Below are 16013 nucleotides of genomic sequence, written 5' to 3'. Positions count from 1 at the left end.
TCTTGCTTGTGTGTACATTCCACCAGACGCTGCTGTCGAAGAGGCACAGAGCGCACTAGCTGAGAATATTATGGAGACTGAACGTTTATATCCGGACAGTGCTGTGATTGTGTTGGGGGATTTTAATAAAGCAAAACTGAGCCGGGCTCTGCCCAAATATCGGCAGCAGGTCAAATGCCCCACTCGGGGAGAGAGGACGCTAGACCACTGCTACTGTACCATCAGGAACGCCTACCACGCTGTTTCCCGAGCTGCGCTGGGCAAATCTGACCACGACATTGTCCATCTGATCCCATCCTACAGGCAGAGACTAAAAGTGTCAAAACCTGTAGTTAAGTCGTTCAGAACAACAGCGAGGCTAAGGAGAAAACCAGCGCCTGGTTAGAGCGGGCTGGCTGTGACGAGGGCTATGTGGAGTGGGCGGGGGCTGAGGCCGGTAACGACTTGGATGCGTACACTGACACTGTGACGTCATTCGTCAGCTACTGCGAGGAAGCGTGTGTTCCAACTCGGACCAGGGTCAGTTATAATAATGACAAACCCTGGTTCACAGCCCAGCTCAGAAGGCTGAGGTTGGAGAAGGAGGATGCCTGGCAGAGGGGTGACAAGAACAGGTTTAGAGACGCCAGGTACAAGTTCGAGGCAGCTGTTAAGCAAGCAAAACATTGCTACTCTGAGAAACTGCAACAACAATTCTCAGATGGCAACGCTGCCTCTGTCTGGAAGGGTCTAAAACAAATCACCAACTATAAACCAAAACCCCCTCAGACCACAGAAAGCACTCTCCTTGCAAATGAACTGAACAAGTTTTAGTGCAGATTCGAACTACAGTCTGCCCCCTCTACTACTGCCCCCCCTCCCCCCCCCCTCTCCCCAACCTCCCCTCCTCCTCCCTTCTCTCCCCTGAGCCCCACCCCCTCTGCCCGCCCACATCTCTCTGTCTCAGAGAGAGAGGTGAACCGCCTGTTCAAGAGACAGAACCCCCGGAAGGCGGCCGGTCCGGATGCTGTCTCACCCTCCATGTTGAAGTTCTGCGCTGACCAGCTGTCCCCTGTGTTAAGCAACATCTTCAACTCCTCCCTGGAGTGCTATCAGGTACCAGCCTGCTTCAAGACCTCCACCATTATCCCTGTCCCCAAAAAGTCGAGGATCACAGGCCTGAATGACTACAGACCTGTTGCCCTGACCTCTGTAGTCATGAAGGTCTTTGAACGCCTCGTCCTTGCCCACCTGAAGTCCATCACAGACCCTGTCCTAGACCCCCTGCAGTTCGCGTATAGAGCCAACAGGTCCGTGGAGGACGCGGTCAACATGGCTCTACACCATGTCCTAGAACATCTGGACACGGCCGGGACCTACGCCAGAATCCTGTTCGTTGACTTCAGTTCGGCATTCAACACTATCTTGCCACCGATACTGGAGTGTGGGCTCTCTGCACTGCAGGTGCCTGACTACACCTGCAGGTGGATCACAAACTTTCTGTCCAACAGGACCCAGCGGGTGAAGCTCGGGAAGTCCATCTCTGAGCTGAGGACCATCAGCACCGGTTCCCCGCAGGGCTGCGTCCTGTCTCCCCTCCTGTTTTCCCTCTACACCAACTGCTGTACCTCCAGCCACCAGTCGGTCAAGCTCCTCAAGTTCGCAGACGATACCACCCTGGTAGGGCTCATCTACAGGGGGGATGAATCTGCTTACAGGAGCGAGATTGACTTGGTGGTCTCCTGGTGCACCCGGAACAACCTAGAGCTGAATGCTCTTAAGACAGTGGAGCTGATAGTGGACTTCAGGAGGAACCCACCCCCTCCCTCTCCAATCATACTGGGAGGCACTCCAGTCACCACAGTGGAGTCATGCCGCTTCCTTGGGGTAACAGTCTCTCGGGACTTGAAGTGGGGGCCCAACATCGACGCCCTCACAAAAAAGGCCCAGAAGAGACTGTTTTTCCTGAGGCAGCTCAGGAAATTCCACCTTCCAAAAACCACGCTGGTGAACTTCTACACGGCCATCATTGAGTCCATTGTCACCTCCGCCATCATCATCTGGTTCCCCGCTGCAGCGGCCAAGGACAAGGCCAAGCTGCAGCGGGTGATACGCTCGGCGGAGAGGGTGATTGGCTGCCCTTTGCCCCCCCTTGAGGCCCTGTTTAAAAGTAGGGCTTTGGGGAGGGCCAGGAAGATCATGGCTGACCCCGCACACCCAGGACACGGTCTCTTCGCCCCGCTCCCCTCAGGCAGGAGGGCGCGGCCCCTAAAAACTGTGAAGGCCCGACATACACACAGATTTTTCCCCACAGCCATCCGGCTCCTAAATGCCGCTGCCCCCCCCCCCCCCCCCCCCCTGACCTGACCCCTATCTATCTACCCTCCCTCCACCCCCACCCAGAGAGCTTTGGACTGTCTGGATATGAACACTTGAACACTTGATCTCTGCACTTTATATTTATATTAATTATGACTCTTGCACTTTGATGTTGGTTTGCACTGTCTTGTCCTGTCTTGCACCTGTCCTGCTGTAAACCGTGCTCCATTGTTCCAAACCAAATTCCTAACATGTTTACATGTCATGGCAATAAAAGTCTTCTGATTCTGATTCTGATTCTGATTCTGAAGGTACCACGTTCATCTGTACAATAGTACATGTGTCAACACCATGGGACCATGGCAGCCATCATACCACTCAGGAAGCAGACACGTTCCGTCTTCTAGAGATGAACATACTTCGGTGTGAAAATTAAGCCCAAAACAACAGCGAAAGACCTTGCGAAGATGCTGGAGGAAACAGGTACTAAAGTATCTACAGTGCCTTGGGACAGTATTCAGACCTCTTTTTCCACATTTTGTTGTGTTATAGAGTCAATTTAAAATTAATTAAATTAGAAGAATCTGCCACCAATTCACACACAATACCCCAGAATGACAAAGCCAAACCACTTTTTCAAAAATGTCAGTAAATGTATTTTACCCTTTGCTATGACACGGTTAAAATGAGCTAAAATGCTAAAATGTCATCAACAAATCACTCAGTGAGTTAAATGAGTTCATCTTAATGCAAGGATAATACTTTTTGTTGTTGTTTTTGTTTTACAGGGTCTCTGATGTGCATAATCACTTACACACTGTGTGGATTAGGTTGTCATTACAAACTGGACAAAAGGAGAGGAACAAAACTGCTCAGGAATGCAACCCTGAGGCCTGGGAAGTCTTACAAAAATCGACAAAGTTGAATGGTAGAGAGAAAAAAGCACAGTTGATGGGACAACATCATTGCATTTAAGAATCCTTTAACGGAAAATAATCTAGCTCATATCCATAATTGTGTTTGCAACAATGAAATCAAGTGATACAGCAAATAAAGTGACTGGTGTGATGGAAATCTATCAGTTGGCAACAACACAATGTGTATTCCTTAGTAAGTTTTAATAAAGTAGTTTGCAAAGTACTGGCTTCCAAAATCAACAGAAACTATAGGTCAGGATGATGACCTAAGGCAGAAGCCACACATATTGTCAGTGGTCAACATTTATAACATTTATACCCAAGGGAGATGTGATGTATTCACTGTTGCCATGGTTTTGTTAACTCTATGCATCCTGGGTATACGCTATGCATTCAGTACCTCTCCTTTAGCCTTGACAGAAAGGGTGACGTTATCTCAAACAAAAGGCTGGTTGTGTTGCTTTCTCCTTAGGAGCACCAGATGTATTCTTGATGCCGTGCTATCTGCCCAGAGTGGCAGATTAACGTTGTGCTGGACACTTTCTAAAGCAAGGACATCCCTAAAGGGGCACTAAACTCATGATCAGAAACATCGTCCCTGTTCAGAGACTGAAAACCTTGGTCGCAAAAGCTCTTTAGTATCAGACAATAACAGACTGTTGAGTTAAATTGAAAGTTCAGGAGGTTCAGAAGGTTAAAAGACATTCTTACTTTAAAGTGAGAGTTTGTGGATCACATAAAACACATAGCTTAATGATTTACGACATTACCTCATTCAGATGGCTAGTACTAAGTGAGAGCTTTAACACACACACATTAACATTAGTAGGACACATTTACCATTACACTGGAAATGTGTTTATTTGATTTTACTACAAAGCATGAAGTTTAGTGCAAATCCAGCACATGCAATGCAGTTTCTGCACCATCTCTCGTGTGAAGAATAGTGGTAGCTGCATCAAGTTATGGGTATGCTTGTCACTGTCAGGGACTGGGGAGTTTGTCAGGATCAAGAGAAATTAAATTAGGGTGTGGGTGTGTCATATTCTAGGCTGTGAAGACCAGCAAGAAGGAAGGAGACAAAACCTAATCTAATCTAAATCATTAGCGATTAAAAGAAAAGTATCAACAGTTTCATCATTCTCTTTGTCTTCCTCACATGCTCAGCAAACACGCCTGCGAACACGAACTTCGTAAGCCGTTTCTATTCCAGTAACGGAGCAGCTGGCTTGTAAGAAAATGTGTTTAGAAAGTGTCTTGTTTTTTTTCATAGAAAATAGTGTTTATTTCAGATAATGTAGTGGAAGATATTATCCTAATTTCCAGTTAAGTAGCTGCCATCTTGTTGTGATATTTTTGTTTATCCTGCCCCTTCGTCACCTAACGTTGATGACGCTCGTCGTCACGTCGTGACGATGACCAAAATGGTGGTGACTATTTCCAAGTCAAAGACATAAACTCTCTATTTGGACACAGCAGTAAGGGCCTGCATATTGTTCACCTTAATGTGAACAGTCTTGTGCCTAAACTGGACCAAATCAGAGAAATGTTCCATGACAGCAAGGTTCATATTTTGAGCTTCTCTGAGACCAAGTTTGATGAATCCATCAAAGACCCAGAGATTGAAATAGTTAACTACACAGTCATCAGAAACGACAGGAACAGGTATGGGGGTGGTGTCTGCATGTACATTCACAACGATATTATCTTTAACACCCGTGATGACCTGAATCATGAAAAATTAGAATCTGTTTGGGTTGAAATTATCTTTAACAAAGCAAAACCGGTGCTGGTTGGTACTATCTACAGACCTCCCGATCAGAGTGATTTCTATGATATTCTTGAGGGGTGCATGGATGACGTTGACTGTGTGGAAAAGATTCTTATTGGAGATTTGAACACGGACATGCTCAGAAATGAAGCATCCGTTTTCAAATCCTTCACTAGGTTTTCTGAATTACACGGTCTCCGTCAACAAATTACCAAACCCACTAGGGTGTGTATTTCTACTCAAACCACCATAGATCTCATTCTAACATCGGATGAGTCCAAAATCTCCAAGAGTGGGGTTATTGTATGTGGGCTAAGTGATCATTACATGATCTTTTGCACTCGTAAAAAACAAAAACCCAAGGCTGGCGGTCATAAAACTGTAACCACTAGATCCCTTAAATCCTATTCTAGTGAGGCCTTAAACCATAAACTGGAGAATCAAGACTGGTTTGATGAACTAAAATGCACACAGGTTGAAGAGGCATGGCTAGGTTTCAAAACCAAATTCCTAAATATTATTGACAGTATAGCCCCCATGAGAACCACCAGGGTTAAAACCCGATCGGAACCATGGATGAATTCGGACATTCTAAATGCTATGAAAGTCAGAGACCTAAAATGCTCTGAAGTTCAAAAATGCAAATCAAAATTAGTGAAACACTTAAACGAAGATCACAAAACCCACTTTGAGAAAATTAAAAAACAATGCAACAAACTATGCAATCAGGTAATTACCATGACCAAATCTGCTAAGAAAGAATACCTCGATAACAAAATCGAAGAAAACTTAAACAAACCACGTGACCTTTGGAAGCTACTTAATAGCCAACTAGGTTGCAGTCAAAAACTCAAAACCAGGTCTACAAACATCAGCATAAAATCTGGTGATTCTCTCCTTACAGACAAGCTGGATGTGGCTAAGTGCTTAAACACTTTCTTTACAACCATAGCCACTAAATTAGTTAACAATCTACCACCCCACTCAGGGCGTTATGGTGTAGAGCACATCCGTGAGTTCTACAATAAACTGGGTGTACGCAATGATGATTTTAAACTCTCCATGGTGTCAAACGATGAGGTGTTTAAAAAGCTAGGCGCTCTACACTCAGAAAAGGCCACGGGCCATGACAATATTCCAGCCAGATTTCTAAAAGACTCAGCTGCCTCCATTACCCCAATCATCACCCACATAATAAACCTCTCCATCAAACAGGGACACGTTCCCCTTGACTTTAAAATAGCAAGGGTAACCCCACTGTATAAAAAAGGAAGCAAATTAGACCCAGGCAACTACCGACCTGTTTCTATTCTTAATTCCATCTCGAAACTTATGGAAAAAATAGTTTATGAACAGGTCGATAGGTACCTTACCGAAAAAAAGCTGATGTATGAATTTCAATCAGGATTCAGAACATCCCATTCCACTGACACATGCCTTCTCTATTTGAACGACCACATCAACCATGAGGTGGACTCGGGCAAGTACTGCGGCATGGTCATGCTGGACCTCCAGAAGGCCTTCGACACAGTAGATCACCACATATTGTTAGATAAACTGAAAGCAATTGGGTTCGATAGAACATCGGTGAGCTGGATGCAATCCTACTTAGAGGGGAGGGAACAGGTGGTTAGTGTGAACGGAACACTGTCCCCCCCCCTCCCAGTGACCTGCGGCGTTCCACAAGGAAGCATTTTGGGACCTTTACTGTTCCTAATATATGTGAATGACATGACATCAGCATGTGATTGCAATTTGTTCCTGTTCGCGGATGACTCGGCTCTGCTGGTCTCTGACAGGGACATATTGCAGGTGGAAAAAGCGCTAAGCACTGAACTGAGTAGAATCTGCATCTGGCTAGCTGACAATAAACTATCAATACACCTAGGTAAAACTGAAACCATCCTATACGGATCCCCATCTAAACTCAGAAAGGCTGAACATTTTAAAATAAAAGTGGGTAACATTAATATCACAAGAAAAGAGGATATTACATACCTGGGCTCCATCTTAGAGGCAAATCTTTCCGGAGATAAAATGGCAGCAAAAGTAATCAAAAAAGTGAACCATAGAACTAGATTCTTGTACAGGATATCCTCACTTGTCAGTAAAAACACACTGAGGACCCTATCAGGAGCTCTCATTCAATGTCACTTCGACTATGCCGTAACATCATGGTACTATAGAACCACAAAGGCCCATAAAACAAGACTCCAGACAGCCCAAAATAAACTGGTTAGGCTTCTGCTAGGCCTCAACCCTAGGACACATCTAACCGCTGCTCATTTTTTGAGCCTTGATTGGCTACGAGTAGTTGACAGAGTGCAGCAGCTTGCACTGGGCCTGGTCTTCAAGATACGCTACACCACAAAGACACCCAAGTACCTGTCAACATACTTCCAAAAAGTGAACAACGTCCACACATACAACACCAGAGGAAGCTCCACGAACCACGTTCAACCGCGTTGCACCACAAACAAGGGGTTAAACTCGTTTGCAAACTATGCAGTAAAAATGTGGAACGCCCTTCCTATAATCTTAAAGGAGTGCAAAACACTGCCCACCTTCAAAACCACTCTCAAAAAACATTTACAGGAGGCTGCAATCCGTAACTGGACCCTCTAAATCAAAAATCAGATAAAAAGACCCGAACTACCCACTGTACATACTTGGTGTTTTGTCCCCCGCCCCCACCTGTGGTGTATGTCCCCACCTGTCCTACCCGCTGTACATACCTTATGTTTTGTTGTATTGTTCTTCCCATGATGGATGTGTGTTTATCCTGTAGATAGTAATAGTTATTTGTCTGTATTATCTTGTAGATAGTACTAGTTTTTTTGTCTGTCTTACATGTAACGATGAATTGAGAATCAAGGACCCCAATTGAAATAAGCCAGTGGCTTTCTTGGGTTTTTATCCTGTTAGTTGACCTTGTATGTAATATGTACTTTCATGTACCTACTTCTGCAAATCTTCTAATAAAGTTTTCAATCAATCAATCACGCTGATGGTTCTGGTTACCAGTGGCGGCTGGCCGATAGAGGGCGCTGGGGCGCCGCCCACACCTTCACTTCCTAGTTGCGATTTGTAAACGTTTTTAAAAAAAATAAACATTGTTTATTCACAAAATGCGGCTGATATTCTGTCGGCGCCTATCAGCATTCATTAAAAATCCTCCAATACAATAAACATTTTTATCTGTGTGTGTAAAATTCACTGTTAAAATACATAGGGGGAGGAGTCGGGACGCCGGTCGAATGTAAGTCTATCGCAGGCCAAATACTTTTCGCTTACACGTGAGCTGTAGCAGCGCTCCAATTGGCTGTCTCCTATTTCTCGGCCGGTGCGCAAAAATTTGCGCCCTGAATATCCGGTTGTATATCCAGCATATGCTCCAATGCGGAAGTCCTGAGGACTTCCGACTTCCGGGGCAGCATGGATTGAACGCAAGCACGACTGCTCTCCTAACAAATTACGTTTTTTACAATGTAAGGAGGATTTATTTCTGTAAACAAATTGAACAAATGGATTAGAAGGAGGCATCTTTTGTTCCTAACTTGAGGATATTGCAACTGGACCTATTACCGAAGTCAAACTTATCTCGTTTGTGGTCGCAATCTCCGCACCAGCTGTTTGTTGATTGTTTGATATAGGTTACTCAAGTTGTATGGCCAACGCTGCTGGCAGCAGAGAGTTAAGAAATCTAAGAAGCGATCTAAAACAAAAAGTTACGGTGATGGACCGCGGAGAACTTGCATCAATTATGAGAGAAGTCATACGTGAAGAGCTTGACTCCGCATTTGATCTGAAACTTAAACCAATTAAAGAATGTCTGGATTCACTCCGCAAGGATATGATTTCCAATACGACCAAGGTAAAGGACCTGGAAACAGCCGCTAACGAGACGGAACGCTGTCTAACTGATATCGAACAAAAACGTTCTCAACCCCGCGGGAGGCTAACGTGAGGTATGGGCTGTTATTTCCACGCAAGCTGATTGTCACATTTGCTAACAACACTGCCTCCTTCACGGACCACAGAGAGGCCATGGCACACTACATCCAGGTAATTAAACCAACTCTATAATTCTGACTACATCAATGGCTAACATCAATACCTGAACAACAGCCCACTACAATGGGCAATGTGACAGTAGACAATGTAATGAATCCTGGATTGATGGAGATGCCTATAGGCTACGTGACATTTAATTGGAGTCCCTGACTATGACGAATATATGATATGTATGTATATATGAATAACAATTGATATGGATCAATTTATACCTCTTATTAGATTATAAATACTCTGGTTGTTATGTTTGCCTTTTGGTTGACAGCAAAAGGGAGAGAGAAGGATAGGGAGGGAGAGAAGGAGAGAGAGCAGGATGGTGTCGGCACACCAGAGAGAGAGAGAGAGAGAGAGAGAGAGAGAGAGAGAGAGAGAGAGAGAGAGACAGCAAGAACCAGGTGAGAAAGTGGACAGGTAGTCAAGACCACATAAGTAAGTAGCCTAATGGCCCATAGGGAAGGAGCCTATCTCTTGTTTCCGTAGCGTGAGGCGGCTTAATGTACAAGTTAGTACACCCCCTGGATATGACGCTGGTATGTCGCAGGGTCTTACCCCCTGGGGGGGGGGGGGGGGGGGGTCCATGCCACGGTCCATGCCACCCCCCCAAGGCAGCAAACCTAGGGGAAACACTGTTATTCTCATGCTAAAATCGACTGTAAATCCAGATTCAGATTCAGATTCAGATAACGTTTATTGCCATTATGCTTGACACATATAGGAATTTGCTTTGGCATTACAGAAGGTGCATTTATGCTTTTTTCACATATATATGAACAAAACAAGTACAATACAAATGCACATAAGATGTGAAATGGAGTTAACAAAAGGAAGAGAAAGGGAAACTGAAGCTACTTGTTTATTTTTTCTAAAATTAAGCACTTTATTTGAAGATGCACATTTTCTGTCATGTATTTTTACATGTAAATGCAGACCTTATTTTACTTGAAATGAGAAAATAACATCTATTTATTATTAGAGTACTTATTATTTATAATCCCTCCAGTTCAATGTGAAAATGTACAATACCCCGTGGAACAACGCTCATCGCCATGCCGACAGGAGCAAATACATTCCCCAGCATGAATAAGCAAACATGCTGCTAAATATTCCACTATTGGCATTATACAATTGAATTGTACTTTATTTATTTTATTTGACAGTCAGTTGTTGACTACATACAGACGTTGATACTACTAGGTTACTTCAATATATATACAGTTGAATGGGAAAGTGTGTCCAAACTGTTGACTGGTACTATATATATATGATGCTTGAAAGTATGTGAACCCCTTGTGCAATTATAGTTAGGTTTTAGAAGAAGGTGATAGGAGAAGGTTTTTCCTTCTATCAATGGCCCCGGGCCTGAGCTAGATTACTCTTCCTGCTATGCATGGTGGACTGATGATTCACATGCTTAGTATTCAAATGTATTGATTGTAAGTCGCTTTGGAATAAGGCGTCTGCTAAATGCCAAAAATGTAAATGTAAATGTAAATGTTATATATTTCTTTCTTTTTTTACCATGAAATCTTTATTTAATCAGAACCAGTATTTATTATCTAACATAACATGTTTATATTGACCAATTCCTTATATTGGTTTAGAGGGAATCATGCATGTAGTAGAAAACATTTATTATAAAGAAATTAGTGCAGGTGCAAAAATAAGTGAACCCCAAGTTGCATTGGTTAGAATCCGGTGAGTAAATAATTGGGTACTAAATGAACCAGTTGAAGCAGAGATCTTTAGGAAAGAGTTTGGGTGGGACTCTGATAAATAGAGATAAGAAAGAGATAAGAACCCATAAGAAAGAGGTAAGAAACCACAAAACACACCATGCAGAGAGGAAAGGAGATCTCAGAGGACATCAGGAAGAGGTTAGAAAGAGCACATCAGTCTGCGGAAGGCTATATAAGATTTGAACTCCATCGCATCACTGTGAGGCAAATCATTTACAAATGGAGAGCATTTAACATGACAGCAACTCGGCCTAGAAGTGGACATCCTTCCAAAATATCCCAAAGAGCCACAAGAAAAATAACAAATCAGGTAAAAACCAACCCAAACATACTATTTACAGATTTGCAGACCTCCCTTGCTGCATTTCAGGTAACTGTGCATGCTTCAACAATAAGAAGAACACTGAATCAAAATGGCATCCGTGGGAGGGTTGCTAGGAAGAAGCCTCTGCTGTAAAAAAATAACCAAACTGCCCTTCTTAACTTTGCCGGAGACCATCTGGACATGCCTGAAGGTTTCTGGAAGTCCATTCTCTGGACAGATGAGTTCAAAATGGACCGTCTTGGTCACAATCAAATCCACAATGTTTGGGGAAAACCCAACACTGCCTACCACCAAAAGAACCATATCCCAACAGTCAAGCATGGTGGTGGGAATGTCATAATCTGGGGCTGCTTTTCCTCCTCTGGACCTGGCCGACTCCACATCATTATGGGAATCAAAAATGAATTTTGAGGTATACCAGGATATTTTTGAACAGAACCATCAGTCAAGGAGCTTAAGTATGTATATGAGAGTGACTATGTATTGAACATCTAATTTGTACAGTTAGGTCCATATATATTTGGACACAGACAGAATGTTTGTAATTGTAGCTGTTCATCTTCAAGTTACTGTTATATAATGAATGTGGGCTTAAAGTGCAGACTCTCAGCTTTATGGTAAGGGTATTCACATCCAAATTGAAGGAAGGGATTAGGAATTACAGCTCTTTAATATGTAGCTCCCTCTTTTTCAAGGGACCAAAAGTAATTGGACAATTGACTCAAAAGCTGTTTCATGGGCCAGTGTTTCCTGCTTATTTCTTTACCAATTAAGCAGGAAAAATGTCTGAGTTGATTCCAAGTGTGGCATTTGCATTTGCAAGATGTTGCTGTATACGCACAACATGTAGTCAACGGAGCTCTCAATGCAAGTGAAACAGGCCATCCTTAGCCTGCAAAAACAACCAAAAAACTAAACTGTGAATACCAACAGAAGAATATAGGGGATTTTGGCAAATATGTTTTGGTCCGCTACCCACACGTTGTTGTTGCTCATTCCACGAATGCATGATCCTTACAAGTTGTACCTCGTTGTAAAGGTGACTAATCAGGCTTTCCAACGATATAAAAGACCTAATAATCAACCAAAATAACATTTCTTTAAATAACTTTTTTGAGGAGTTTATTAGACAGACATATAAGATATGTGCGATCCAAAGTATCAAGGAGTATTGCAGTATTGTGCTGGGCAAAACATATTCTGGAAAAGAGGATGTTGTATACTCTATATTGTTGTCTTGTCTTACCATTTGAGTTACTGTGTGGAGATATGGGGGAATGCACACAAAAGCACTCTAAAACCATTGATTACACTACATAAAAAGCTATGAGAATTGTACATAAGGTCGAATTTCGTGATCATACAAATAACTTGTTCCTAATGTCAAATGCCTTAAAGCTTATGGACTTATTCAAATTTAAACTGTCACAGTTAATGTATAAAGCAAAGACTCATGAACTCCCAGGTAACATTCAAAAATGATTTATAGAGAGGGATATCATTTGAGAGGTAACTGCAACCCATCTCAGGAGCAGGTGCATATCACTCTATGGAGTTACCATGTGGAATGGGCTTGATTAAAACATTAAGGGAAGCAGACATATTGCTCTATTTATTTAAAATAATGTTATAAAGGAATGATATTCGCTAACTACCAAAATGAGGAAAGGGAAGGTGACTTTTGTTAATCTTCTGGATTCTAATCTGTGGTCTTGTTTGTCTTTTTCTTTTGTATTACATTGCGGATACTTATGTTTGTTATTTAGTTATTTAGTGTTGTTTCAGTATTAAGAATGGAAAATGATTTTTAAATTATTATTCTGTGTTGTTTCAATATTAAGAATGGGTACTTTAATGTACGTATTAATTAATGGATTATATCTTTTAAGTATTATTGTTCTCACTTGGAAGTGACGGACAGGGGTAGGACATGATAAGCTTAGGCTTCATCCTACTCCCTTTCCAACAGTGATACCTGTACTTTTCATTATTAGTTATTAGTTTTTTTTATTTTTAAATCATGTTCGAAATAAAGATTAATTAATTCATTCATTCATTCATAAAGCTGGGCTGAAAATGGGTCTTTCAACAAGACAAGGACCCAAAGCATTCAAATAAATCTACCAAAGAATGGCTCAGGATAAAGAAGATTTGTGTTTTGGATTGGCCAAGTCAAATTCTGACCTAAATCCAGTTGAGATGCTGTGGCAGGACCTGAAGCAGGCAGTTTATGCCAGACACCCCTCAAACCTCACTCAATTGGCTCACTTCTGTAAGGAGGAGTGGGCAAAAATATCTCAGAACAGAGACGGATTAGTGGATATACGAGACCTTTACTCCAAGTTATCGTTGCTAATGGAGGTGCCACAAGCTATTGACTGAAGAGGTTCACTTATTTTTGCACCTGGACTAATTTCTTCATAATTTAGTTTTCCTACTACACGCATGATTCCCTCTAAACCAACATATGGAATTGCATTTTTTTTTCTTTAACTGGACCTTGAATTTTAATTGAATACCCTGTACTGTTCTAGCCTGACAAAGAAATGAATGAAGATTAGGCATGATCATTGATAGATTAGGTTAACCCTAACCCCGATCATTGACTCTTAAGGGACAGTTAGTGTCGTCAGGGGCAACTATGTGACTAACCAAGCCATTAGTCAACTTGCTTCTGTGGCCAAGTCCTCTCTCAATGTCATGCTCCATGAAAACCAAATCATGTAAATGTTTACATCCCTATGACCAATAACACAAGATAAGAGAGTATTGTTTTAGCAGTTTAGAGGTTTTAGCCCTTATTGAGGGGAATAATGATACGTGCATATGCAGCTAGAGTGAAAAGATTGAGTGTGAAATAATCACGCATGCTTACGTCTATTATTGAATTACATTTCTAACAAATGTGCTCTGGGAACTGCAAACTCATTCCAACCTGCACTATGGAAAATAAACATTTTCCACTGCAAACTGCCAAGACCAGATGATGCTTTTGGGTGGACAGGATTTCTTTGCACTGTGGTTTTTCTAGTGCTGGTTTCATTGAACAGCGTTTGACTGTTGACCAGTTCTGACCTTAGACCTTAGCATACATATGGCCAGTTAGCATTACGTAACAAAGAACACTTTGGGACGGTTTCAGAGACAAGGCTTAAGCCTAGTCCTGGACTAAATCACACTTTCAATGTAAAATCTCCATTGAAGATGTTTTTTAGTCTAGGATTAGGCTTAAGCCTTGTCTGTGAAACCGGCCCTATAATGATTTAGAAATAATTGTATATGGCCCTGTAATGCTGTGTACTGCCAATGATTACACAACACAATTACACTCACACACACTACACATATACGTATATGGAGCGGTTTCACAACATGAGGTTTTCAGTGGGGAATAACTTAGACCTGGCAACCCTGCTGTGTACAAATACATTTGACTAAGTAAATGAATCAACTATCACCAGTCATAGCAGCATGAATCAACTATCACCAGTCATAGCAGCATGAATCAACTATCACCAGTCATAGCAGGAAAAACGTATCTATGCTCGGGCCAGGGGCCATTGGCAGTCATAATAGACAAAGATTTTAATATATATATATATATATATATATATATATATATATATATATATATATATATACAGTAGATAAACTGTACAGGGGGTTAACAGGGATGTAGATGTATCAGGCCGCAGGCTAAAAGGCTGGGAAGGAAATCTACACAAGCAGATAAGTACTGCCAAGTGAGTCAATAAATGCAGATGTGTATGTGATTGTCTTACCAAAACAACAAATCCCATTCATAGTGTATTCATTAGTTCACAAGGCCAAATAAAACATCATATTTAAAAACATTTATTTGCCTTTACTTTGCACAACTCTTTTTTCTTTTCTTATTTGACTACTTTACAGAGGAGGCTATTCATTTAGCTGTTCATTTGTAACTGTGTGTGTGCAAATCAATAAATAAAATAAAATCACACCTTGTAAGACTTTCTAATCCTACACTAGTCACATTACTTATGACACAAGTTCAGCCAACCTCTGAGCACAGAGAAGCGAATATTATACTGGACAATGATTTTAAATACTAACAAAAGTACCAAAAATATGTAATTTAATTATATCCTTCAACACGACACTGAATAATCAAGCCAATTAGCAAGTCTAGACTATTCAGAGACTATAAACCCAAACTATATTAGTGCACTGGCATATCCAGATTATTACTGTTCACTGGCGTATCAGATTATTACTGTTCACTGGCGTATCAGATTATTACTGTTCACTGGCGTATCAGATTATTACTGTTCACTGGCGTATCAGATTATTACTGTTCACTGGTGTGTCCAGATTATTACTGTTCACTGGTGTGTCCAGATTACTACTGTTCCAACAACACACCACATGGCCAACAGACACTTCAACACTTCAGGCAGTTAAAAGGGTCAAACACCTTCTTAGTCAAACATTAGCAAAACAGAGCAGGGGATGAAACTGAAAACAAGTACCGTGTCCACGCAATTGTTAGGGTTAAATATATACTCTTCATTGGTACAAAGAAGGACATTTGACATGTCAATGAGTTAACTTACCCACGGAAAGACTATCCACAGGCTGATACACTGAGAGAACTTGTCACTGAACCTTTCAACATTCTGGTAGTGAAAGATTATGTAATATGAACTAGAAATGATTAACATGCACTGAAATCATGGTGGTGAGCTAACGCATTCAGTACACGTACAAATACTTTAAAGTGTTGAAACGTTCATACTCCTATATGAACGTGTGTGCAGCTGTGCATTCTGTAGATTATTCAGAAATTAATTGAGTAATCCCATAAACATATACACACACTTACTTACTTACTTACTTACATACACACACAC

At 41.7% G+C, this 16013-nt stretch overlaps 1 protein-coding gene across 1 annotated transcript in view; it reads right to left on the bottom strand.

The window, feature by feature from the left end:
• slc2a9l2 (solute carrier family 2 member 9, like 2) overlaps nucleotides 1–15779 on the bottom strand; it is a 301840-nt gene extending 286061 nt beyond the window's left edge. Inside the window, exon 1 of the mRNA XM_080528977.1 lies at nucleotides 15717–15779. The gene's annotated coding sequence lies outside the window, so the exon portion shown is untranslated. The remainder of the gene's footprint in view (nucleotides 1–15716) is intronic.
• Nucleotides 15780–16013: the final 234 nt, after the last annotated feature.

The sequence above is a fragment of the Nansenia antarctica genome, assembly GCF_963989245.1.
Source record: "Nansenia antarctica genome assembly, chromosome: 4".
In the NCBI taxonomy this organism is placed as follows: domain Eukaryota; kingdom Metazoa; phylum Chordata; class Actinopteri; order Argentiniformes; family Microstomatidae; genus Nansenia; species Nansenia antarctica.
The sequence above is the reverse complement of the archived record's forward strand: the minus strand, read 5'-3'. Positions and strand labels throughout refer to the sequence as shown.